Source organism: Erythranthe guttata, chromosome 3 (genome assembly GCF_056151865.1).
Source record: "Erythranthe guttata isolate IM_541 chromosome 3, IM_541, whole genome shotgun sequence".
NCBI classification, from domain to species: Eukaryota; Viridiplantae; Streptophyta; class Magnoliopsida; order Lamiales; family Phrymaceae; genus Erythranthe; species Erythranthe guttata.
The window spans coordinates 13,276,734-13,303,994 of NC_142535.1; the positions used below are offsets into that span (position 1 = coordinate 13,276,734).

General features: G+C 34.8%; 4 long non-coding RNA genes across 7 annotated transcripts; all 4 read left to right on the forward strand.

Annotated features, from left to right (window-relative positions):
- The first annotated feature begins 330 nt into the window (after positions 1-330).
- LOC148771847 (uncharacterized) lies at positions 331-19,078 on the forward strand. Of its 4 annotated transcripts, XR_016030316.1 has the most exons (6): positions 331-381; positions 428-534; positions 664-770; positions 18,398-18,470; positions 18,695-18,768; positions 18,917-19,078. It is a non-coding gene; the product is annotated as an uncharacterized LOC148771847 (long non-coding RNA). The 4 variants fall into 4 exon arrangements; XR_016030317.1 differs by lacking the exon at positions 331-381 and having other exon boundaries at positions 400-534; positions 677-770; XR_016030315.1 differs by lacking the exon at positions 331-381 and having other exon boundaries at positions 413-534.
- LOC105954348 (uncharacterized) lies at positions 1,273-4,655 on the forward strand. The gene is made up of 2 exons (XR_001172513.2): positions 1,273-2,103; positions 4,380-4,655. It is a non-coding gene; the product is annotated as an uncharacterized LOC105954348 (long non-coding RNA).
- Positions 7,842-11,856, forward strand: LOC148771848 (uncharacterized). The gene is made up of 2 exons (XR_016030318.1): positions 7,842-8,672; positions 10,949-11,856. It is a non-coding gene; the product is annotated as an uncharacterized LOC148771848 (long non-coding RNA).
- On the forward strand, positions 14,411-17,779 carry LOC148771849 (uncharacterized). Its single transcript, XR_016030319.1, has 2 exons — positions 14,411-15,241; positions 17,518-17,779. It is a non-coding gene; the product is annotated as an uncharacterized LOC148771849 (long non-coding RNA).
- Positions 19,079-27,261: the final 8,183 nt, after the last annotated feature.

The window sequence follows — 27,261 nt, forward strand, 5'->3', positions numbered from 1 at the left end:
AGTGATTAGTGTAAAAAATCCCGTGTGTGTGTATGTTGATTCTCTTATTTATAGATGAGGAAAGCTTGGCTTCCAAGGCTTTCCTTTTTTAGGGTTTCCCCTTTTCCCCCAAGTCATGTATCTTGGGCCTATATTGCCCTGGGCTCGCCTTACCGCGTTTTGGTATTGGGCTAGCGAGTTAAGGTACTCCCACGTAGTTCCGAGGTTCGCGCCATATGACGACCTCGCTCATAGGACCGAGCTACGGCATCATGGGTTCTTCATTATGGGCCTATCATATTGGGCTTACCCTAATGGGCTTATGTTTATTTATTAATTGTCAAACAAGCCCGTATCACTGTCGATTATTTGATTCCCCGTCTCTGTAATTTTCGCAATTAGGTTTCAATTCTGTTCAAGCCAACCTCCGGCAAATCGTCTCAATTAGGTTTCGATTCTGTTCAAACCAAGCTCCGGCGAATTGTCTCCGGCCGCGAACATCTCAAAATCGCCTTCGATCCGCTCCATTACCAGATTAGAACTGGTTTGCTCGAGGTATAATTCCAATCGGCGCGTTGTTTGATTTCTCCGCCTCTTTTCAATTATTTTAAAATTATTTCTCTTCCCTTTTCAATTATTTTAAAATTTCTGAAGTTCTCGTTGTTTGATTCTCCGTCTCTATAGTTCTTATAATAAGACTCCTGATTAATTGCTTGGTGGTCACAATTCAATGGAAATCAGTGAGCATACACGACAATTGGACCTCAAACATCTAAAATTTATGTTTCCAGGTTAGGTTTACAGGTTTATTTTATGGTTTAATAATATGTATATATGTACATTCATAGAGATATTCAAATTCGGGATTTATTGTTGAAGGACTTGTCTGGAAAATAAAAAAAATGTTGAAGTTCTCGTTGTTTGATTCGTGTTTCATTTTGGAATTCTGTTATTTATAATCCAGGAACTTGGCGGGGCAACGGCATGTTAAAATTTGTGTGAATTGGTTCGTTCTTTAATGGTATCTTCCGTTGCACCTTAAATGTGTTTGTGTTTTTCTCTTTACAGTTATTTATGGGATAAAAATAGAATTTGTTAGTTCTTTGTGTAACAACCCGCATTTTCATAAGCATTTATATATGATTATATTGAACATATAGTAAATACGAATATACGTGCATTTCATGAATCGAGTAGCAATTTATACGTTCTCTATGTGTTTATGTGATTTAGATACATTATAGTATTTTTAGAAGTAGACATTATTATTAATTGAGTAGTCGATTCTAATTATGTGATGTAATGAATTATGCGCTTATAGTTAATTAATCTAATATATGATTAGCAATTATCTGATTAAGTGCTTCATAAGTGTCTATGTGAATTATAATGTTTATTAGATGTTATAATGTGGTTGCTTGTTCAAATGTTTATAATAATTATGATTATATGATTAAAGGAATTATGTCCATGAATTTTAATGATGTGCTTTAATTGATAATTAATCTATTAGGATAATATGAGATTTAATAAGTTGTGACATGATAACTAATTTCTATTTGGCCTCATATTGAATTTATGTGAATTATATGGGTAAATGCTAATAATTAATAGTTATATGACCGTATGTTTTGTGTGTGTGAATTATTCCCTAAATGTATTAATTAGAAAGGACCCCCCTCTTCTCTTCTATATTGCTAAGAAGCCCCCAAGGTATGTTCTCCCAAATTGCTAATAGAACCCCAATGTCTTTTATATTGCAAATAAGGGCCTCATCTCCCCTATAAATAAACCCCTCCTCTTCACATTTTCTACACACCAAAACATCAGCCAAAAGGCCCTCTCCTCTCCCTCTCCATCGAGCAAAAACAGCCCCAAGAAGAATTCTCTTCTTGCACTTCAAGAAGCTCCCATCAAGCCCCTTTCTCTCTCCTTCCTCTCTTCAATTCCTCTCCAAGAGAAACTCCCTCTTCTTCAATTCTGCTAAAAATCTTCAAGAAACAGCCCCTTAACATCCATCAAACTCAGCCCCAAAGCCATCCAAGAACATCCAAGCCAAACCCACCGAAAATCCACCGAGCCTTTGGTTTTCTTACTCCTCCATCTTCGATTTCTTGCTCTTGGGTAAGGACCTTGGTCTTTACTGAAATAATAACTTAATTAACATAAATTATATGGGTTTTAATGAATTATATGTTGTGGTTTAATTTTGGGCTTTAGAAGATAAAGTTCTTGATGAACACTACTTGAATTTCAGTTTCGTAGCTTCTGATTGTATTGCATGTCTCATCGGGTAATCCCTAAGATAAAATTATGAAATTTTATGGTAGTCTAGATCTTTCGGTTAGCTTCATGTGGATATAAATTATGAATAAATTGGATTAGTATTGAGTGAGTTATGCATCGTTTTCTGAATCTGCACAGTTTCGGAGTCATCCACGAATTATGTGTTAAATAGCTTTTTATACTACTCTTATTGAAGTGATTTCACTCGAATATGATTATGTACTTATGAAACTAATATTGTACGAAATTTGGTAATTTTTGGATTAAGTGATGAATTATTTGGTATTTTTAAAGTTAGTGGATCTGTTCTGAATTTCTGCTTATGTTACTGCACTAAATTGATTATATCTCTTACATAGATGAGTTTCTTCATAAACTGTTTTAACCCTATAAACTAGACTTAGATATGAACATGTGTTCCAAATTTCATCAGGTTTGGATCTACGGATTAGGAGATATGAATTTCTGAAGTTATAGTGCCTAAACTGCCAGATCTGTTTTGATCAAAGATGTAGATATAGATTACTAATGAATTTTCAGGTTTTCAGTCTCGGAGTTTACTGCATGTCTCACAGATGCCCTGTTTTCCTAAAATCACGAAATTTCATGGGTAACTAGATCTTTCTGTTCTCTTTAATTTGATATATTTTAATCATCAATCGGATTTCAGATGATTAAGATATGAACTATTTACTAAACCTGCACAGCCTTTGAGTCAGCTGAGTATTTGCTTTTAAAATCGATGTTTTCTTACTTGGATTTCCTTCATTCCACTTGGAATATATTTATAACTTATAAAACCAGTTTTCTACAAAAGTGTGCAGTGTTTTAACAAAAGGGTGATTTATTGAGTAATTTTAAAGTGGTTGGTTCTGTTTCTGAAAGTGTGACCATACTACTGTACTGCTTTACTTATTTCTCTTAGGCTATTGGTTTTCTTGGAAAACTGTTTTAAAGGAGTCTGTTACACTGATATAGGAGTATTGTGTTAAAGTTTCAGAATTTTTGAAGTTATGGTCTAAGAGAAATGTATTTTCAAAGTTAAGATGTCAAAACTGCCCGATTTTCCTAAAAACGAATTTCTTTGAATAAAAGGGGTCCTTTGTGAGCATGATTTAAACTCTTGAGACATGATTTAATATGGTAATGAATATAGATTATGATGTTACATCTAGAGAACCATTATTAGAGTACTTACAAGTAAGATACAAAGACTAGTATATATTTAGAACTATAAGTTGTTCTTGAAACTTTCTATGTCCTAGTACTTCTACTAGATTTGATTTTCTATAGTCCTTTGAATAGGTATTATGTGAAATATTGAAATTCATGATGATTATTTGAATAATGTGTTTTACTCTTATGAGGTATAAGTATGCATATATAAAAGTATATGTATATGTATATCGATAGTTTAGACCTATGATGTTATAGGCGTACTCCCTTCGGGTTGAGGAAACTTATAGCCCATAGTTATAAATTAGAGTATATACGTATATGTATAAGTATATATATACGTATAAGTACCTATGTGTATATACGTGTAAAAGTATATGTGTTTTTATTACTAATGTTTGATCTCTATGTGCTTACTATAGTCTCGGAAATTACTTCCGAATTATGTGATTTAATTCCTTCGAATTACGTGAATGATATAATTGGAATTATTATCGTGTTGCTATTAAGATCTTGGACTTTCGTGCATTCATCGAGTCATTAATTGGTATTGCATGGTCTACTAAAGAAAAGTCAAAGTTGTAACGTTGCTACGGTTGAATAGACACGGGATACGGGGGGCCGGTATCCCAACAACAGTTACTATAGAACAACAGGGTGGTTAGCTCCCACCGAATGACCGGGCTCAGCATATAAACGTCTATTGCCGATGCTTACGTTAGGGATCCCAACAAGTGCATACTTGCATACGAAATAATATAGCATAATATAATTATGACGTAAAATAACATAGACGGAAAAGAACATAGACGAATACTTTAGGACTCCCATAGGTCGTGAGAGATGCGTTGAGAGAGGCGTGAGTTCGTCAGACTAAGACTAATGTCCTTACTGAGCCAGTGTTTGGGCTCATGCTTTTATGCAAATTATCTTTTCAGGTTCTCCAAGCTATGTAGGAGGCCGGCGGAGAGGAGTTCGAGGAATCACGAGCTTTGGTGCCTAGATTATTTTACTCGTATTTACCACGTCAACGATTTACCGAAAAACTAATCAACATAGTATGATTTCATTTTGTACTCTGATTTGGGAACCCAGTCTATTAAACGGGGGTATCTTAAATAAAGTTTATTTCCTTCCGCTGTCTCACGAATGTTTTCTAAACCCCGATAATGTTTTATGTGGATTATTCCGCCACCTCGAGATTATTTTCAAAATCCCGTTCATGTTATGGTACACTCTCTATGAAAAACCTTATTTTCCGATTGTGGGTTAGATTTGAAGTAAAGGGACATGGTTCTTAAATTTTAAAGTGGTTTTTCTCAAAGTTCAAATTTGTTCCAAAAGTTTTTAATAAAGTCCGTGTTTTCTAAAATTTCTTTTAAATCATTGAGGGTGCTACAACATGGTATCAGAGCAGTGTTTAATACACTGGGTTCCTCGTTATGGCTCAAGGCACATGTGATTCCTCCTCCGATTCCCGGCCTAAGTCATGAGGTATGATTCATATTTAGTTTTGACTAATTCGAATTGGAGAACTTACAATTCTATGTGATCTTGTCACTATACTCATTAACTATATCTCGAGTTGATCTTAGTAAGATTTACAATCTCCTGATTACTAATAATGAGGTGTAGATAATTTATGTGATTTTGAAGTTTTATGTAATTTGGTGTATGCCATATTGATCGAATATTTGAGATAAGTACCCCGAAATGTTTGGTATTTTACTTCCTGACTTAGAATTAAATCTTATGTGATTCGAACTGTCTTTGAGTATTCCATGCTATAATATCGTTGATTGAGATTTGCATGTGAAACTATTTAGTGTATTGAAAAATATTTGTTCCCATAAGATAATTTTGGGAAGTATTTGATATTTTGTTAATTGATTCATGCTCTACCTTTATGCTTGTTGATCTTGCATGTTTGTTTAACTTGAAGATCTAAAGTCATGATGATGGTGTAATCATAAAATTTTCGAATTTATAAGAATTATGAAAGAAAAAGATTGTTTTCGATGTTTAAGGAATAGAGCGCATGTTTCAACCAAGTCCGAAATTTCCAATAAAACTTTCAGACTTTTACTAAGTCGGATTCTTAAATTAAAAAGAAATTTTCTTCATAGGAGAAACTCATTTTTCTTGAATTTTTCCTTGAATGAAGTGGTGGTATGAATTGTTGTCTCTAACTTATTTTGAATGGACTTGATGATCTAGGAGTATAGCAATTGAATTAATGGGTGTATAAATAAATCTTTTATGTGCACCTCATATGTTAAGTGATAAATCGTGGATATTGTACCACATTCTTACTTATGCGCCCAATTGGTAGAGTCTAATTTTGTGGTAGTCTACTTGTATTGAAATATATAAGATTAGATCACATTAATCCTGGTTTACTTGAACAATATAAGAATTAAGAATGCTGTCCCTCGATGATGTTTAATTCAAATTATTTTAAGATCACTTTACAACTTCGTGAATTTCAACGGTAAAGAATTACGTGATATGCTATAGATTTCTCACTAAGTTCTTGTCATATGTCCATTTCTTGATTAATCTATGTGTTCGATTATTATATGATCGATTTGCTGAAATAATTGACTAAGTGTGCTATTAATATTATGTGACATGTATGTGAAAAAGTATGATCGACTCTTGTTACAAATTAAGTATTTGTGTGCAATTTAAAATTGATATATATGAATTATGATTTTTCTACGTGTATGGATCTAAAGGATTTTGGGGTGGAAAATAGAATTTTCGAAATTGTTGCATAAATTAAATCTTTAACTTCATTTTTCTGCATATATTGAATAAAGGTTTTCGGATTTTTAGGGGTTTTTCATGAAAAAGTGGATTTTGAAATTGTAGTGTGGTTGCATGTGTAATCCGAAAGATTTTTGGGGCAAACCTGCAATTTTTGAGAAATTAATTTTGAATGGTTTTCCAAATATGTTTTTCAGCACTTAGTAAAGGACAATTTCAGTTCCTAAGAAGTTTTGTAAGAAAAAGGATTTTTGGGAATTTCTAAGGGTCATGCATGTATAGATCTAGAGAGTCTAGGGTGAAATATGTAATTTCCGAAAAATCTGCATAAAATAACTTCTAACTGGATTTTTCTGCATTAAACTTCAGATGGATTAAGGGTTGATTTCCATGAAAATTTGAATTAGGAACTTTTAGCTTAATTGCATGTGTGAGTTTTGAAACTTTTGGGGTCAAAACTGTAATTTCCAGAGATTTAGGGGCATTGTGCTGAATACCCGAAATCTTCTAAGCTAATCTGTTTTCTTGATCCTAATTTTGCTATTAAAGAATTTTGGGATCTAGTAGCTTAAGGAAAATATAGGAAATTATATGAATCTCTACTAGTCTTGTTGGGAATTTTGGTTATATGTGGGTAAATATTCATGAATGCATAATTTGATGTGTGATGATGGTTAATTTCTTGTGTAGTATGTGGTTGTTTGTCACTTGATTGATATTTGTGATGTCTTGTGGTGTTTCAAATTACTTGTGGGTTGTTGTGGAATATTGGTATCTTTATGTACCCAAATGGAATTCCAAATACTTCAACCATGCCACTTTTGATATTAAGTAAAATAAATTGGGGAGATTAATGAAATACTTAGAAAGGATGATTTTCGAAAGTTTGAAAGTTAAATTCTTACTATATGAATCATGTGTGCGCATTTTAGAGTATAGTTCACATCTGACATTTTTTTGTAGAATCTATGTGGATATATGCGATGCCATGTATTAAAGTTGATGATATGTATCTTGTGTGAAACTTATGTGCATATAAGGACTAGATAAGATCAGTGTTGCATATCGGACAACGCATTCATATCATGCAGCCCAGAGGCGTTCAAAACATTCAAAAGAAGGTAAGAGAAATTTTTAAAATATTTCAAAATTGAGTTTTGTTTTTATGAAAATTAGAATTTTCAACTCGACTCGGTTACTATTTTCCCTAAAAGCTATCATAGTCGTGCTAAAACTCTTACCGGAATTTTTACAAGAAACATGTTTCCTATTTATTTACAAAATATTTTGGAATCAAGGCGAACTTTTGAAAAGGTAGGAAGAAGTTTTCCTAATTATTGTTAACCCCCCTATTCAAGAAACGCTATTTTGTAACTTGGTCTCATCGTCTTTTACGGGGAACGTTTCAAATTTTGAGGACAAAATTTATTTAAGGGGGGGAGATTGTAACAACCCGCATTTTCATAAGCATTTATATATGATTATATTGAACATATAGTAAATACGAATATACGTGCATTTCATGAATCGAGTAGCAATTTATACGTTCTCTATGTGTTTATGTGATTTAGATACATTATAGTATTTTTAGAAGTAGACATTATTATTAATTGAGTAGTCGATTCTAATTATGTGATGTAATGAATTATGCGCTTATAGTTAATTAATCTAATATATGATTAGCAATTATCTGATTAAGTGCTTCATAAGTGTCTATGTGAATTATAATGTTTATTAGATGTTATAATGTGGTTGCTTGTTCAAATGTTTATAATAATTATGATTATATGATTAAAGGAATTATGTCCATGAATTTTAATGATGTGCTTTAATTGATAATTAATCTATTAGGATAATATGAGATTTAATAAGTTGTGACATGATAACTAATTTCTATTTGGCCTCATATTGAATTTATGTGAATTATATGGGTAAATGCTAATAATTAATAGTTATATGACCGTATGTTTTGTGTGTGTGAATTATTCCCTAAATGTATTAATTAGAAAGGACCCCCCTCTTCTCTTCTATATTGCTAAGAAGCCCCCAAGGTATGTTCTCCCAAATTGCTAATAGAACCCCAATGTCTTTTATATTGCAAATAAGGGCCTCATCTCCCCTATAAATAAACCCCTCCTCTTCACATTTTCTACACACCAAAACATCAGCCAAAAGGCCCTCTCCTCTCCCTCTCCATCGAGCAAAAACAGCCCCAAGAAGAATTCTCTTCTTGCACTTCAAGAAGCTCCCATCAAGCCCCTTTCTCTCTCCTTCCTCTCTTCAATTCCTCTCCAAGAGAAACTCCCTCTTCTTCAATTCTGCTAAAAATCTTCAAGAAACAGCCCCTTAACATCCATCAAACTCAGCCCCAAAGCCATCCAAGAACATCCAAGCCAAACCCACCGAAAATCCACCGAGCCTTTGGTTTTCTTACTCCTCCATCTTCGATTTCTTGCTCTTGGGTAAGGACCTTGGTCTTTACTGAAATAATAACTTAATTAACATAAATTATATGGGTTTTAATGAATTATATGTTGTGGTTTAATTTTGGGCTTTAGAAGATAAAGTTCTTGATGAACACTACTTGAATTTCAGTTTCGTAGCTTCTGATTGTATTGCATGTCTCATCGGGTAATCCCTAAGATAAAATTATGAAATTTTATGGTAGTCTAGATCTTTCGGTTAGCTTCATGTGGATATAAATTATGAATAAATTGGATTAGTATTGAGTGAGTTATGCATCGTTTTCTGAATCTGCACAGTTTCGGAGTCATCCACGAATTATGTGTTAAATAGCTTTTTATACTACTCTTATTGAAGTGATTTCACTCGAATATGATTATGTACTTATGAAACTAATATTGTACGAAATTTGGTAATTTTTGGATTAAGTGATGAATTATTTGGTATTTTTAAAGTTAGTGGATCTGTTCTGAATTTCTGCTTATGTTACTGCACTAAATTGATTATATCTCTTACATAGATGAGTTTCTTCATAAACTGTTTTAACCCTATAAACTAGACTTAGATATGAACATGTGTTCCAAATTTCATCAGGTTTGGATCTACGGATTAGGAGATATGAATTTCTGAAGTTATAGTGCCTAAACTGCCAGATCTGTTTTGATCAAAGATGTAGATATAGATTACTAATGAATTTTCAGGTTTTCAGTCTCGGAGTTTACTGCATGTCTCACAGATGCCCTGTTTTCCTAAAATCACGAAATTTCATGGGTAACTAGATCTTTCTGTTCTCTTTAATTTGATATATTTTAATCATCAATCGGATTTCAGATGATTAAGATATGAACTATTTACTAAACCTGCACAGCCTTTGAGTCAGCTGAGTATTTGCTTTTAAAATCGATGTTTTCTTACTTGGATTTCCTTCATTCCACTTGGAATATATTTATAACTTATAAAACCAGTTTTCTACAAAAGTGTGCAGTGTTTTAACAAAAGGGTGATTTATTGAGTAATTTTAAAGTGGTTGGTTCTGTTTCTGAAAGTGTGACCATACTACTGTACTGCTTTACTTATTTCTCTTAGGCTATTGGTTTTCTTGGAAAACTGTTTTAAAGGAGTCTGTTACACTGATATAGGAGTATTGTGTTAAAGTTTCAGAATTTTTGAAGTTATGGTCTAAGAGAAATGTATTTTCAAAGTTAAGATGTCAAAACTGCCCGATTTTCCTAAAAACGAATTTCTTTGAATAAAAGGGGTCCTTTGTGAGCATGATTTAAACTCTTGAGACATGATTTAATATGGTAATGAATATAGATTATGATGTTACATCTAGAGAACCATTATTAGAGTACTTACAAGTAAGATACAAAGACTAGTATATATTTAGAACTATAAGTTGTTCTTGAAACTTTCTATGTCCTAGTACTTCTACTAGATTTGATTTTCTATAGTCCTTTGAATAGGTATTATGTGAAATATTGAAATTCATGATGATTATTTGAATAATGTGTTTTACTCTTATGAGGTATAAGTATGCATATATAAAAGTATATGTATATGTATATCGATAGTTTAGACCTATGATGTTATAGGCGTACTCCCTTCGGGTTGAGGAAACTTATAGCCCATAGTTATAAATTAGAGTATATACGTATATGTATAAGTATATATATACGTATAAGTACCTATGTGTATATACGTGTAAAAGTATATGTGTTTTTATTACTAATGTTTGATCTCTATGTGCTTACTATAGTCTCGGAAATTACTTCCGAATTATGTGATTTAATTCCTTCGAATTACGTGAATGATATAATTGGAATTATTATCGTGTTGCTATTAAGATCTTGGACTTTCGTGCATTCATCGAGTCATTAATTGGTATTGCATGGTCTACTAAAGAAAAGTCAAAGTTGTAACGTTGCTACGGTTGAATAGACACGGGATACGGGGGGCCGGTATCCCAACAACAGTTACTATAGAACAACAGGGTGGTTAGCTCCCACCGAATGACCGGGCTCAGCATATAAACGTCTATTGCCGATGCTTACGTTAGGGATCCCAACAAGTGCATACTTGCATACGAAATAATATAGCATAATATAATTATGACGTAAAATAACATAGACGGAAAAGAACATAGACGAATACTTTAGGACTCCCATAGGTCGTGAGAGATGCGTTGAGAGAGGCGTGAGTTCGTCAGACTAAGACTAATGTCCTTACTGAGCCAGTGTTTGGGCTCATGCTTTTATGCAAATTATCTTTTCAGGTTCTCCAAGCTATGTAGGAGGCCGGCGGAGAGGAGTTCGAGGAATCACGAGCTTTGGTGCCTAGATTATTTTACTCGTATTTACCACGTCAACGATTTACCGAAAAACTAATCAACATAGTATGATTTCATTTTGTACTCTGATTTGGGAACCCAGTCTATTAAACGGGGGTATCTTAAATAAAGTTTATTTCCTTCCGCTGTCTCACGAATGTTTTCTAAACCCCGATAATGTTTTATGTGGATTATTCCGCCACCTCGAGATTATTTTCAAAATCCCGTTCATGTTATGGTACACTCTCTATGAAAAACCTTATTTTCCGATTGTGGGTTAGATTTGAAGTAAAGGGACATGGTTCTTAAATTTTAAAGTGGTTTTTCTCAAAGTTCAAATTTGTTCCAAAAGTTTTTAATAAAGTCCGTGTTTTCTAAAATTTCTTTTAAATCATTGAGGGTGCTACAACATGGTATCAGAGCAGTGTTTAATACACTGGGTTCCTCGTTATGGCTCAAGGCACATGTGATTCCTCCTCCGATTCCCGGCCTAAGTCATGAGGTATGATTCATATTTAGTTTTGACTAATTCGAATTGGAGAACTTACAATTCTATGTGATCTTGTCACTATACTCATTAACTATATCTCGAGTTGATCTTAGTAAGATTTACAATCTCCTGATTACTAATAATGAGGTGTAGATAATTTATGTGATTTTGAAGTTTTATGTAATTTGGTGTATGCCATATTGATCGAATATTTGAGATAAGTACCCCGAAATGTTTGGTATTTTACTTCCTGACTTAGAATTAAATCTTATGTGATTCGAACTGTCTTTGAGTATTCCATGCTATAATATCGTTGATTGAGATTTGCATGTGAAACTATTTAGTGTATTGAAAAATATTTGTTCCCATAAGATAATTTTGGGAAGTATTTGATATTTTGTTAATTGATTCATGCTCTACCTTTATGCTTGTTGATCTTGCATGTTTGTTTAACTTGAAGATCTAAAGTCATGATGATGGTGTAATCATAAAATTTTCGAATTTATAAGAATTATGAAAGAAAAAGATTGTTTTCGATGTTTAAGGAATAGAGCGCATGTTTCAACCAAGTCCGAAATTTCCAATAAAACTTTCAGACTTTTACTAAGTCGGATTCTTAAATTAAAAAGAAATTTTCTTCATAGGAGAAACTCATTTTTCTTGAATTTTTCCTTGAATGAAGTGGTGGTATGAATTGTTGTCTCTAACTTATTTTGAATGGACTTGATGATCTAGGAGTATAGCAATTGAATTAATGGGTGTATAAATAAATCTTTTATGTGCACCTCATATGTTAAGTGATAAATCGTGGATATTGTACCACATTCTTACTTATGCGCCCAATTGGTAGAGTCTAATTTTGTGGTAGTCTACTTGTATTGAAATATATAAGATTAGATCACATTAATCCTGGTTTACTTGAACAATATAAGAATTAAGAATGCTGTCCCTCGATGATGTTTAATTCAAATTATTTTAAGATCACTTTACAACTTCGTGAATTTCAACGGTAAAGAATTACGTGATATGCTATAGATTTCTCACTAAGTTCTTGTCATATGTCCATTTCTTGATTAATCTATGTGTTCGATTATTATATGATCGATTTGCTGAAATAATTGACTAAGTGTGCTATTAATATTATGTGACATGTATGTGAAAAAGTATGATCGACTCTTGTTACAAATTAAGTATTTGTGTGCAATTTAAAATTGATATATATGAATTATGATTTTTCTACGTGTATGGATCTAAAGGATTTTGGGGTGGAAAATAGAATTTTCGAAATTGTTGCATAAATTAAATCTTTAACTTCATTTTTCTGCATATATTGAATAAAGGTTTTCGGATTTTTAGGGGTTTTTCATGAAAAAGTGGATTTTGAAATTGTAGTGTGGTTGCATGTGTAATCCGAAAGATTTTTGGGGCAAACCTGCAATTTTTGAGAAATTAATTTTGAATGGTTTTCCAAATATGTTTTTCAGCACTTAGTAAAGGACAATTTCAGTTCCTAAGAAGTTTTGTAAGAAAAAGGATTTTTGGGAATTTCTAAGGGTCATGCATGTATAGATCTAGAGAGTCTAGGGTGAAATATGTAATTTCCGAAAAATCTGCATAAAATAACTTCTAACTGGATTTTTCTGCATTAAACTTCAGATGGATTAAGGGTTGATTTCCATGAAAATTTGAATTAGGAACTTTTAGCTTAATTGCATGTGTGAGTTTTGAAACTTTTGGGGTCAAAACTGTAATTTCCAGAGATTTAGGGGCATTGTGCTGAATACCCGAAATCTTCTAAGCTAATCTGTTTTCTTGATCCTAATTTTGCTATTAAAGAATTTTGGGATCTAGTAGCTTAAGGAAAATATAGGAAATTATATGAATCTCTACTAGTCTTGTTGGGAATTTTGGTTATATGTGGGTAAATATTCATGAATGCATAATTTGATGTGTGATGATGGTTAATTTCTTGTGTAGTATGTGGTTGTTTGTCACTTGATTGATATTTGTGATGTCTTGTGGTGTTTCAAATTACTTGTGGGTTGTTGTGGAATATTGGTATCTTTATGTACCCAAATGGAATTCCAAATACTTCAACCATGCCACTTTTGATATTAAGTAAAATAAATTGGGGAGATTAATGAAATACTTAGAAAGGATGATTTTCGAAAGTTTGAAAGTTAAATTCTTACTATATGAATCATGTGTGCGCATTTTAGAGTATAGTTCACATCTGACATTTTTTTGTAGAATCTATGTGGATATATGCGATGCCATGTATTAAAGTTGATGATATGTATCTTGTGTGAAACTTATGTGCATATAAGGACTAGATAAGATCAGTGTTGCATATCGGACAACGCATTCATATCATGCAGCCCAGAGGCGTTCAAAACATTCAAAAGAAGGTAAGAGAAATTTTTAAAATATTTCAAAATTGAGTTTTGTTTTTATGAAAATTAGAATTTTCAACTCGACTCGGTTACTATTTTCCCTAAAAGCTATCATAGTCGTGCTAAAACTCTTACCGGAATTTTTACAAGAAACATGTTTCCTATTTATTTACAAAATATTTTGGAATCAAGGCGAACTTTTGAAAAGGTAGGAAGAAGTTTTCCTAATTATTGTTAACCCCCCTATTCAAGAAACGCTATTTTGTAACTTGGTCTCATCGTCTTTTACGGGGAACGTTTCAAATTTTGAGGACAAAATTTATTTAAGGGGGGGAGATTGTAACAACCCGCATTTTCATAAGCATTTATATATGATTATATTGAACATATAGTAAATACGAATATACGTGCATTTCATGAATCGAGTAGCAATTTATACGTTCTCTATGTGTTTATGTGATTTAGATACATTATAGTATTTTTAGAAGTAGACATTATTATTAATTGAGTAGTCGATTCTAATTATGTGATGTAATGAATTATGCGCTTATAGTTAATTAATCTAATATATGATTAGCAATTATCTGATTAAGTGCTTCATAAGTGTCTATGTGAATTATAATGTTTATTAGATGTTATAATGTGGTTGCTTGTTCAAATGTTTATAATAATTATGATTATATGATTAAAGGAATTATGTCCATGAATTTTAATGATGTGCTTTAATTGATAATTAATCTATTAGGATAATATGAGATTTAATAAGTTGTGACATGATAACTAATTTCTATTTGGCCTCATATTGAATTTATGTGAATTATATGGGTAAATGCTAATAATTAATAGTTATATGACCGTATGTTTTGTGTGTGTGAATTATTCCCTAAATGTATTAATTAGAAAGGACCCCCCTCTTCTCTTCTATATTGCTAAGAAGCCCCCAAGGTATGTTCTCCCAAATTGCTAATAGAACCCCAATGTCTTTTATATTGCAAATAAGGGCCTCATCTCCCCTATAAATAAACCCCTCCTCTTCACATTTTCTACACACCAAAACATCAGCCAAAAGGCCCTCTCCTCTCCCTCTCCATCGAGCAAAAACAGCCCCAAGAAGAATTCTCTTCTTGCACTTCAAGAAGCTCCCATCAAGCCCCTTTCTCTCTCCTTCCTCTCTTCAATTCCTCTCCAAGAGAAACTCCCTCTTCTTCAATTCTGCTAAAAATCTTCAAGAAACAGCCCCTTAACATCCATCAAACTCAGCCCCAAAGCCATCCAAGAACATCCAAGCCAAACCCACCGAAAATCCACCGAGCCTTTGGTTTTCTTACTCCTCCATCTTCGATTTCTTGCTCTTGGGTAAGGACCTTGGTCTTTACTGAAATAATAACTTAATTAACATAAATTATATGGGTTTTAATGAATTATATGTTGTGGTTTAATTTTGGGCTTTAGAAGATAAAGTTCTTGATGAACACTACTTGAATTTCAGTTTCGTAGCTTCTGATTGTATTGCATGTCTCATCGGGTAATCCCTAAGATAAAATTATGAAATTTTATGGTAGTCTAGATCTTTCGGTTAGCTTCATGTGGATATAAATTATGAATAAATTGGATTAGTATTGAGTGAGTTATGCATCGTTTTCTGAATCTGCACAGTTTCGGAGTCATCCACGAATTATGTGTTAAATAGCTTTTTATACTACTCTTATTGAAGTGATTTCACTCGAATATGATTATGTACTTATGAAACTAATATTGTACGAAATTTGGTAATTTTTGGATTAAGTGATGAATTATTTGGTATTTTTAAAGTTAGTGGATCTGTTCTGAATTTCTGCTTATGTTACTGCACTAAATTGATTATATCTCTTACATAGATGAGTTTCTTCATAAACTGTTTTAACCCTATAAACTAGACTTAGATATGAACATGTGTTCCAAATTTCATCAGGTTTGGATCTACGGATTAGGAGATATGAATTTCTGAAGTTATAGTGCCTAAACTGCCAGATCTGTTTTGATCAAAGATGTAGATATAGATTACTAATGAATTTTCAGGTTTTCAGTCTCGGAGTTTACTGCATGTCTCACAGATGCCCTGTTTTCCTAAAATCACGAAATTTCATGGGTAACTAGATCTTTCTGTTCTCTTTAATTTGATATATTTTAATCATCAATCGGATTTCAGATGATTAAGATATGAACTATTTACTAAACCTGCACAGCCTTTGAGTCAGCTGAGTATTTGCTTTTAAAATCGATGTTTTCTTACTTGGATTTCCTTCATTCCACTTGGAATATATTTATAACTTATAAAACCAGTTTTCTACAAAAGTGTGCAGTGTTTTAACAAAAGGGTGATTTATTGAGTAATTTTAAAGTGGTTGGTTCTGTTTCTGAAAGTGTGACCATACTACTGTACTGCTTTACTTATTTCTCTTAGGCTATTGGTTTTCTTGGAAAACTGTTTTAAAGGAGTCTGTTACACTGATATAGGAGTATTGTGTTAAAGTTTCAGAATTTTTGAAGTTATGGTCTAAGAGAAATGTATTTTCAAAGTTAAGATGTCAAAACTGCCCGATTTTCCTAAAAACGAATTTCTTTGAATAAAAGGGGTCCTTTGTGAGCATGATTTAAACTCTTGAGACATGATTTAATATGGTAATGAATATAGATTATGATGTTACATCTAGAGAACCATTATTAGAGTACTTACAAGTAAGATACAAAGACTAGTATATATTTAGAACTATAAGTTGTTCTTGAAACTTTCTATGTCCTAGTACTTCTACTAGATTTGATTTTCTATAGTCCTTTGAATAGGTATTATGTGAAATATTGAAATTCATGATGATTATTTGAATAATGTGTTTTACTCTTATGAGGTATAAGTATGCATATATAAAAGTATATGTATATGTATATCGATAGTTTAGACCTATGATGTTATAGGCGTACTCCCTTCGGGTTGAGGAAACTTATAGCCCATAGTTATAAATTAGAGTATATACGTATATGTATAAGTATATATATACGTATAAGTACCTATGTGTATATACGTGTAAAAGTATATGTGTTTTTATTACTAATGTTTGATCTCTATGTGCTTACTATAGTCTCGGAAATTACTTCCGAATTATGTGATTTAATTCCTTCGAATTACGTGAATGATATAATTGGAATTATTATCGTGTTGCTATTAAGATCTTGGACTTTCGTGCATTCATCGAGTCATTAATTGGTATTGCATGGTCTACTAAAGAAAAGTCAAAGTTGTAACGTTGCTACGGTTGAATAGACACGGGATACGGGGGGCCGGTATCCCAACAACAGTTACTATAGAACAACAGGGTGGTTAGCTCCCACCGAATGACCGGGCTCAGCATATAAACGTCTATTGCCGATGCTTACGTTAGGGATCCCAACAAGTGCATACTTGCATACGAAATAATATAGCATAATATAATTATGACGTAAAATAACATAGACGGAAAAGAACATAGACGAATACTTTAGGACTCCCATAGGTCGTGAGAGATGCGTTGAGAGAGGCGTGAGTTCGTCAGACTAAGACTAATGTCCTTACTGAGCCAGTGTTTGGGCTCATGCTTTTATGCAAATTATCTTTTCAGGTTCTCCAAGCTATGTAGGAGGCCGGCGGAGAGGAGTTCGAGGAATCACGAGCTTTGGTGCCTAGATTATTTTACTCGTATTTACCACGTCAACGATTTACCGAAAAACTAATCAACATAGTATGATTTCATTTTGTACTCTGATTTGGGAACCCAGTCTATTAAACGGGGGTATCTTAAATAAAGTTTATTTCCTTCCGCTGTCTCACGAATGTTTTCTAAACCCCGATAATGTTTTATGTGGATTATTCCGCCACCTCGAGATTATTTTCAAAATCCCGTTCATGTTATGGTACACTCTCTATGAAAAACCTTATTTTCCGATTGTGGGTTAGATTTGAAGTAAAGGGACATGGTTCTTAAATTTTAAAGTGGTTTTTCTCAAAGTTCAAATTTGTTCCAAAAGTTTTTAATAAAGTCCGTGTTTTCTAAAATTTCTTTTAAATCATTGAGGGTGCTACACTTTGTATTACAGTACTACATTCTGTTTTCCATCATAAGGGCAATCTGGGTTTTGTATGTTTTACTTGGCATTTTACTCTTAACAGTATAAAGTTTTACTCTCATGTAGGCTTTCATATGCCGTCCATTATACGTGCAAGAGTAACGAAAATGAATCTTTGCATAATTCTGTATTTATATTCCTTTCCCTGGAGCCTATTTTATCTATTGCATGGATTCTGTATTAGTTGATTGTAAAGTTTTGCACGAGTTTGAGCTTTCGTTCGTCTTTTTGTTTGCATTTATATTTCAAATCAATTGCTAATAGAAAAGGAAGTTCTTCTATTATGCTATTACAACATTGTCTCTCAATTGATTAGCCTTTAAGCATTTCTCTGCCATTTCACAACTTGTAACACTAATTGTGTGGTTACTGCAGATTGAGATTATATACAACTTCGGGCTGAGGACAATGACTAAGTAGGGTCATCATCACTGAAAAATAACAAGAGGTCAGTAACTTGGAATTTTACAACTCTTTTCATTGTTTTCGTCTTTGCAAGGACTCAAAAAGGATATAATATTAAACTTGAATTCCAACGGAATAGTCTTGGAAATTTAAATGGATCAACATTGTTATGTGTTTGTTGGGTGATTATGCTTCTTGAGATATAGAATAATGTGCAAATCTTGTTCATCTGCGGTTACTTATTATTTCTATTAGCATTCATTACAGAACATATATATAAAACGGAGTTGATGTGAAGAAATACAAGGTGTACGAGAAGAGACGAAGGAGTTGATTATAATGTAAGTAAATATTGACATTCAATTATATGATCTCATGATAATATACATATTTTCCTAAATTTTATTTTGTTCTATGTATAGCGTTTATTCTTAAAATTGTTCATGTGTCTTGATGATTTAACAACATTAAACCATCTTGTATTTACAGGTTATTGGAGTAAATACGATAGACAGTGCGGTATGAAGTTTTAGAACTTAGCTTGAATTTTGATCATATTAGCCATACACTTTGAAATATATTGCTACATGTCATCTTATTTTACTTTTGAAACTTATATATTTTCTATTGAAAGATGTATTTTTTTTTTTTGCTAGTTGGGATATATTTTTTTTAATTGTATATATGATTTTTGAGCCAATTTATACAACTTTTTTTCAGGTTTACAAGCCATTATCGAAAACTATATGAAAATATAAATATCATAATAATAATAATAATTATTATTATTATTACTTATTGTCATAGTATTTGTGACAAAATTATGATTTATATAAGGCTAAAATAATATAATAATTATGGGCATTTGCGAGGACTAGTTTGTCATAATAAGTATTTGTGACAAATTTTATTACTAAAAATATATATCAAATAATATTCAAAATTTGACTATTGGTAACGAATGTTGTTTTTGTAACGACATAAATAGTATTGGTAAGGATCATGTTGTTACCATAGATTACTATATTGTAACGAACCAACTTTAGTTACCAATGAATTGGTAACGATTACAAAAAACTTGTCACCAAAACTTTTAGCGTCGAGCTTTAGAGGACAATACAAAGGTAACAAATTCGTCGTTACTAAAAGTTTTAGTGACAAAAAAAGCACCTATTGTGACGAATATTTTCCTCACCAGAAGTGCATTTTCTTGTAGTGTTAGCCTCTCACTCGAAATTCATATGTCAACATTACACCTAAAATTATGGAGATTTGATTTTAGCCTCCCGCCGTGGTCAATCCCCATATCACTATATACCCAAATACTATTTTTCCACCAAATTTTTTGGTGAAAGATTTTTCATCTCTCCCCATGTACCATTTTCCTATTTTTTCCACCAAATCCTATTTTTTCTACAAAATATAGAGGTGAAAATAGGATTTGATATAATTAACACCATTTTATTAATTAGCATATAAATGATGATTTTAACTAATTGCACCTGATTACTCACTTATTAACATATTTATTGTAAATATATTAATGTTAATTACTAAATTAGTTTCTAAAATATGAATGCATTTTTTATTATTAATAAAAATATTATTTATATTAATATAAAAATGCTTATTTCTAATTGATTTATATATTTTTTTATCAATGTTAATTAATTCATTTCTTTACTTGACTAATACACTAATTGTTATTTATAAAATATAATAAGTAACAATAGAATGTTTAACGAAACATACTTTAATTGATAAAATATATTCCGCCTGTTGAGCTTTTGAGAGATTTTAATAATGCGACATATGTTAGTTTTCTTGGTCGACATCGAAATTTATAAATCAAGGAAAGCACAATGAATTGAGGAGAGTGGTAGAACACTTGTGGGATAAACGTGCTCAAATCGATGATACAAAGATTATGACAGTGATGATTATGATAAGAATGGTGAATGATATTTTTTTTATGATTTTAAATTAATATATGTCGTAATACTTTTATTTATGTAATAATTTATGAGATTATTGTTTTATTTATGATTTTATTATATGTAAAATAATTTCAGTTCATGTTATTTCATGTTTAGATAGTTTTTTAAAATTGATAACATATTTTTTATCATTAGGAGAGTTGGTACCTAGCCTTTACCAATAGGGTAACGGTCTAGTGTTCGAGTCCCCCCTCCCCTACTTCCCCTTGTAATGGACTTGAATTTACTCAAAAAAAAAAATTTGGTCTAAATTTTGCTGAAATCCATGGGAGACCAAAACGACCATTTTTCCACCAAAAATGGTGGAAGGGTAAAATGGTATGCTACCGGTGGGAAATGAACCAATTTGTTCACCACCAAAAATAGAAATTAGTGAAAAATGGTGAAACCGGTTGGAGATTGATGATGCTAGAGTTAAATCGCCTCAGAGAGTTGAAGTAGGATGAGATGGAAAAGCAAAGTGGATCACTGGCTCACGAGCTTGATGACCTTGAGATACCTGCGATCACAGAACACGTAAACTAAGCCGGGGGTTGATCCGGCTGAAACCCCTACGACGCTCAAGTCAGACGTGCGGATAGTAGAAATAGTCCAGAGAATACATATTGTAGTATTGCTCAAATAATAGGACGTACCTTAAGGAATGAGTTCAAACATTTATTTATACCTCATTGATTGGGCTGAAGTTTAATTAGTTGAGATTGTCGGGCCAAAATCTTATTTGAAGGTGATTGGGCCTCGGTAGTAGTGGTCTTCAATATTGGGCTCGTGGCCCAGTAGGCAAAGAAATTGTTGGCCTATTGGGTTGGCCCAATTTGGCATATCATTAAGCCCCCGCTCTCGAGTTGATGTGGGGACCATGTTTAAGTGAGTGTCAGATCGTGTCGAGAGTAAAAAATATAGTAGTCGCTCGTTGGCGTATGGCCAAATGGTGTGCGAAAATGCGTTGGAGCGTGTGTCGAAAGGGCGTGAAGGCGCGTAGCGCGACCAAGTTGTCCCGATGTAAGTTACTTGAGTCGTCGGTGTTGCCCCGCGACGTAGTAGCGCGGAGCGAGTTATCTCCTTGTTGGAGTTGTCTCGTCACAGGGTAATAGAGTTGATCGAGTTATCTCCTCGTGGGAGTTGTCTAGCGATAATATAGTAGCATGGAGCGAGTAATCTCCTTGTGGGAGTTGTTATTTATTGACATTGTCAATGTTTTGACGCGTTGCTTGTATGTGTTTACATATAGCCTTGTGCATGATGTACTTGAAAAAGGGATCAGGCTCTCAAGATTCTTTTATGGGGATCGTGCCCCTTGTTAAACCTCGTGGGACGTAAGTATGATAGGACCGTGGCCACGTTTTAATGAAGGACCCATCGAAAAAAAGAAGATACATTTGAGTAATCAAGCTGGCCAGGCTATATAGATTCTCATAATATCTCTAAGTTTTTCAAGGGTTGTAATCGTGCTAACTTGAGATTGCGATTATGTAGTGAATTCCGGGCGAGTTGTCTCGCATCGAAGTTGTAGGAGCGTTGGATGACGTGCGACTGGGGAGCGTGCGGATTCAGGTCGCTCTGAAATGTTGGAGTTGTCTCACATCGAGTCTTATTACCGAGCGAGGTGGCTCCTTGTGGGAGTTGCCTTGCAACGGGTCCGTAATGCCGAGCGAGTTGGCTCCTCGTGGGAGTTGCCTCACAACCAGTTGTAGGACCGAGCGAGTTTTCTCATCGTGGGAATTTTCTCGCCGTGGGTTGAAAGACCGAGCTATTTGTCTCCACGTGGGAGTTGTCTCACTGCTGGTTCGTAGTACCGAGAGAGTTGGCTCCTCGTGGGAGTTGCCTCGGAACGGGTTTGTAGGACTGAGCGAGTTTGCTACTCGTGTAAGTTGTATCGCCGCGGGTTCGTAGTACCGAGGGAGTTGGCTGCTCGTGGGAGTTGCCTCGCAACGGGTTGTAGGACCGAGCGAGTTGTCTACTCGTGGGAGCTCTCTCGCTGCGGGTTGTAGGACCGAGAAAGTTGTCTCCTCGTGGGAGTTGTCTCGCTGCGGGTTGTAGTACCGAGCGAGTTGTCTCCTCGTGGTAGTTGTCTCGCAAGCCCCCCACTCTCGAGTCGATGTGGGAGCCAAGTCGAAAAGGGTATCGGATCATGTCGAGAGTAGATCGATGTTGTTGTGTTCCGTTAGTCGTTGACGTAGCGTGGAGGAATAATAATTTTTATTTTCTCTGCGGAGAGCGAGCGTTATTGGGTGGGGCATGTTGGAATCCTTGCACGATTTGGTAGAGCACGTTGTGTTGGGAATCAGACACGTATACGCAGCGGAAAACAAAAATTTTATGCGAATTTAAACAAATTTAAATCACATAATCACATGCCCGACAATTATAAACAATTAGTTGCGTACCTTTGCGCTTCCAGCGAAAATTAAAAACAACAATCATGCGAATTAATTTAATCGACAGTAAATCAATTAGCATGCTCGCAGTAAAGCATTTAACATGCTCGCAGTAAATCATGAATTTCATTTAAACATAACATACATATTAATTCACGAAACATACTACGAACATGGATAATTTAATCTAATTAAATTAAAAGCCTAACGAATACCGGATTCGAGACTTACCTCTTGAAGCGTGAGGTTGGCGCACGAATCGAAGCACGACTGCCACGGAAACCAATCCGTGCAGTCGGGTAGCGGCGACGGCGAAGCTACGTCAACGACGGCGCGTGTGGATCACGCACTGTCTTCGGGTGGCGTGTGGGAGCGCGTGCGTCGTCGGATCGGGGCAGCTCCTCGGTTCTTCGAATCTTCGATCTTCCTCCTCTCGGATTTCAGCTCGTATACTTTGATCTACTAAATACGTGGCACTAGACACGCAAAAGTTAGAACATACGGAAGAAAATGAAATAAGAAAAGAACTACCAAGACAATCGGCCAAAGGGGGGCTGATCCCGGCGGTGAAACGGCGGCGGTGGCCGTGGGTGAGATCGGCCGAGAGAGAGAGACGAGCGGCTAGGGTTTTAGATGTGTTGTGTGTTTTGTGCAAGACCTATAAATCATGTATTTATAGTGTCTTGTAAAAAAGCCCTAACGGGCTTAAGTTGGACCGGGCCCAATAGCTTAACTTCGTGAGTTCTTTACTTGCTCGTTTCTCTCAATTCAATGATCGGAAAATTGTAAAGATTACATTTTCGGAATTATTATAATGTCCTCGTCATTACGAGTACCGATTCTTGATTTCCAACTTTCTAAAAGGGGAAACCCTAATTCAGTGCACTTTCTAAATTTGGAGACTTCCCGATTTAGAAAGTTCACTATGATGTTCGCCTATTCTGTTTCTTTTCTTATTCTCATTCATAATTCCAAATTACGAATGTTGGACTCAATCACGTTAACTTCCGATCATGCAAAGATTAAACATTTTTATCTCTGATCGTTTATTCAAAGATCTCGAGTGCACGAGCAGTGTGACCCTCGATGGTTCAGGTGTAAGCTAGCCTTGTATCCACAACCCTTTGTGCTCAACACTCGTCCCTTAGAGTTACGATTAAGATGAAATTCGTTTCACCTTAATCACCCAACGAATCAAGATTGGCGTCTAGCAACTACGCGTCATGATTCCCTAGATACAAATGAAGTACCTGCAAGAACCTTTTGATATAGTTAACGTACAGTACGATCTCATCGATTCATATGTCCCGATTGAACTAGAGGCATTGGTTCATCGAGACCTCCTTAGTAGTTCAATGACTGTGCGGTCGTTCTAAATGTTGTAATCGGTACGTGCATGACTTAAAGAATCGAACTCTCTAATCATCACTTAGTCAGCTCTGGCCAGAGACTTAGAGATTACAAACTATGAGAACACACAGGACATTCAAGACTATTCTAGCGATCGAATCCCCGACTACAATGCACAGACCTCCCACTAGATTTCGGACTGCACGAGCACTGTCCCTTGGGGCGGTCCTCGGTGGGACTCAGGGACAGGTCACGATACAGCTGGTCCTCTAGCTAGTGAAGTCACGGTCATGTCTAGGTCATAAGGACTAATGGTGTACATCTACACCATAGATATCTCTACTCGATTATTGAGAACCACTTAGAGATGTCTAGGGTGAGGGAGTTCAATGAACTCGTCCCCTTACGAGCACCCACTTATGCATGCCGATATCATAATACCTTTTACTTATGAGATGCAGTACACATACACTAAATGCTAGTCTCTTAATGGGAAAGGCCAATATTCTCATTGGTGGCGTAACCCCTTCGACTAAGAATACGTTTAACAGTTATAATCCTAAAGTAAGTATCTCACGATCATAAAGATCAATTACTAGTACTTGTAATAACTGTAAGGACTATATCTATGTTCGTGACAAAGGGACAAAGATATAGGGTAAATTCCACTTTACCCCCTCGTACTCTGCCTAAGAAACACTTTACCCCCTCGTACTCTCAATTTCATCGATTTACCCCATTGTACTTGTACAATTTTCCAATACAGCCATTTCCTTCAACTTTTGTCAATTTTGACTCTGACGCCTTTTGGTCAACTCTGTAAATTACAAAATTGCCACTGCATATAACGCGTCGTTTCTCCTCCGTCAATATTGTCATTTCTTCTTCTCCCACCACTTCCCCTTCCAGGATATCCCAAATTGAACCCCTAACTTAGTAAAAATCAAGACCCAAAAATTGATCGATTCCACCCACTGCAAAGCAAAAATATATATGAACGTGTGAAACTTTCTCTTTTCTAATCTCGACAGTCAAAATAAAAAAAAAATCAATATTTACGTCAATATTTTGACTCTTGACCAAATGGTGTCAGAGTCAAAATCAAAAAAAGTTGACGAAGACGGTTGTATTGGGAAATTGTACAAGTACAAGGGGGTAAATCGACGAAATTAAGAGTGCGAGGGGGTAAAGTGGTTCTTGGGAAGAGTACGAGGGGTAAAGTAGAATTTACCCAAAGATATAGAGCTAATTGCAAATACCACCCCTGTGTTATTTCTAATTGTCAAATACCCCCCTGTGAAAAAAAAACTCACCAACACCCCCTTGTGTTATCAAAGTCAGAGCATCGAGACCCCTAGAGGCAAACCGTGTCACTCACTCGCGGATTGTGCGATTTTTAATAGTATTTTTAGGGGGAAATGTCATAAATACCCCTTTATAAAATAAAAAATAACCTTATTTGTTAAATTATGAATAACCTAAATTTATAGGACCAAATTATAATTTTTAGAATTCAAAATAATAATGTGACAAATATTATATGTCATTAAAAAAAATAAAAAAATAAAAAAATAAAATAAAAAATCATTGTCTTCTTCCCGAATCCCCACCCCCAACCCCAACCCCAACCCCAAGTTCAACATCATCACCTCCTATTCTGCAATCCAAATATCGGAGCCGAATCCGAACAATCCGAGGCTAACCCCAGCCCCAATTACAGCAACGACCTATTTACAACATCTCCAAACGATTTCTCTCGACGGCGACGAGTTTGACGGCCGAACCTGCTAGGTCAAAAAATTGCATTTTTTTGTGCTTTTCTCTTCTCTTGCTCGCCTTATCGCCGCCACCGCCATCAAAATAGTAGATTGTGGTAAGGTTTGAGGCACGTGTAAAGTTTATTGGTGGAAACTAAAATTTCGAAGACGTTGTGGGTGGAGAATTTGAAGAAGATGGTGGTGGTGGTGGTGGTGGAGGGCTGAGATGGTGGTGAACAGCGGCGGAGCAGAAGCGGCGGCCGGATGAACAAATGGTTGATGAGTGACGGCCTGTGAGTTGGGTGGAAGGGAGGGATCTGCAATGGCCGGGTTCTGGAGAAGAAGCTCTTTTCTTTTTTTCTTTTTTCTTTTTCTTTTCTTTTCTTTATTTAATATAGAATGTAAAAAATAAATAAATAACATATAAAAACTTGTAATGTTATAATATATATTTTATTCTGGTTTAATTATATTTTTGTATTTTTAATATTTACAAAATAAAAAAAATATATAATATTTATAAAATTATAATATGCTTTATTAATTGCTGAAAAACCTTATAGGGCATTTTTGTAATTTTACCTTCAGTCAAAGCCTAAAATCACAAAGGGTGCAGTGTACTTCGAAAATGATAACACAAGGGGGTGTTGGTGAGTTTTTTTTCCACAGGGGTTATTTAACAATTAGAGATAACACATGGGTGGTATTTGCAATTAGCTCCAAAGATATATTATGCCAAGGTGTTTTTTTATCATTAATACGAAAAAGGTTTATTTATTACAAGAATAAATGGAAAGACCACAGCCACATGTTGGCTTGTTGGTCACCTACTCTAACACGTTGAAATTCACGCGCGATTTGGTGGTGCGCAGTGTAAGTTGCGTTCGATTAAGTGAGTGGTGGGAGGCGCGCGCGCGAATTGATGTCCGTAGGACCGAGCGAGTTGTATTCCAACGGCTGTGGAGCGACGTGCGTATCTAAGAAGCACGTGTGGATCGATGTCGCACGGTGGAGGATCACGTGGGTCGAGGTTGCACAGTAGAGTATCACGTGAATCGAGGTCTTGGGCGGGAATGAAGGTCCCACGGTGGTGGACAGCACGCGCACGTAGCGCGGTTGGAGATATCGGAGCGTGTGCTGCGCGATTGGCGCAGAATCAAGTTGAGAGTAGATCGGTGTTTTAGTTTTGTGTTAATCATTGTCGTGGAATAAAAATAATAAAGATATTATTATTCATTCTCCTTTTTTTTGTAGTGGAGCGCGCGCGATGAAGCGGGGGGGCGCAGGCGGGCCGGGCGCACGAAGAACGGGGGGGCGGGCGTGCTGGGCACCCGGGGCGCAAGGCAAGAGGA